The sequence below is a fragment of the Buceros rhinoceros genome, unplaced genomic scaffold (genome assembly GCF_000710305.1).
Source record: "Buceros rhinoceros silvestris isolate BGI_N320 unplaced genomic scaffold, ASM71030v1 scaffold10597, whole genome shotgun sequence".
Taxonomy (NCBI): Eukaryota; Metazoa; Chordata; class Aves; order Bucerotiformes; family Bucerotidae; genus Buceros; species Buceros rhinoceros.
In genome coordinates, this window is record NW_010422850.1 from 1,654 (window position 1) to 2,114 (window position 461).

Here is a 461-nt window from a genome sequence, read left to right on the forward strand (position 1 = left end):
GGTGGTGGGGCTGGGTGAGGTGTCGCTCTAAAATCACCGCTGCTGCCAGGTTACAGCCTCACCTACAGAAACGCGGCAGGTTTTAGCGCAGCCCCAGCCTGTCGAGGCTCACCGGAGGCAGACAAAGCCAAGGCTGGGGATCAAGTACCGTTACATTCACAGTTCAGTTGAACACACAGTTAAAACTTCCCAGATTTCACGGAAAGCAGCCCCGCTGCTCATCACACCCTGCTGGATAACGCGCCGTACGCGGCAGCCCTCGCGCAGCACTGCTGCGAGAAACCGCGCAAGCCGAAGGCTGGCTCGGGGGAGCTCGATTTAATCTCTGCCTTTATTTGCAAAATAAGGCGAGCGGAGATGCTCCCAGCGCACGCCTGCACCAGCGGCATCTTCTGAGGGAGGGAAGGATGGATGGTGAGCGGCAGGCGGGCGGCCTGCCTCCCCTGCACCCCCCACCCCCC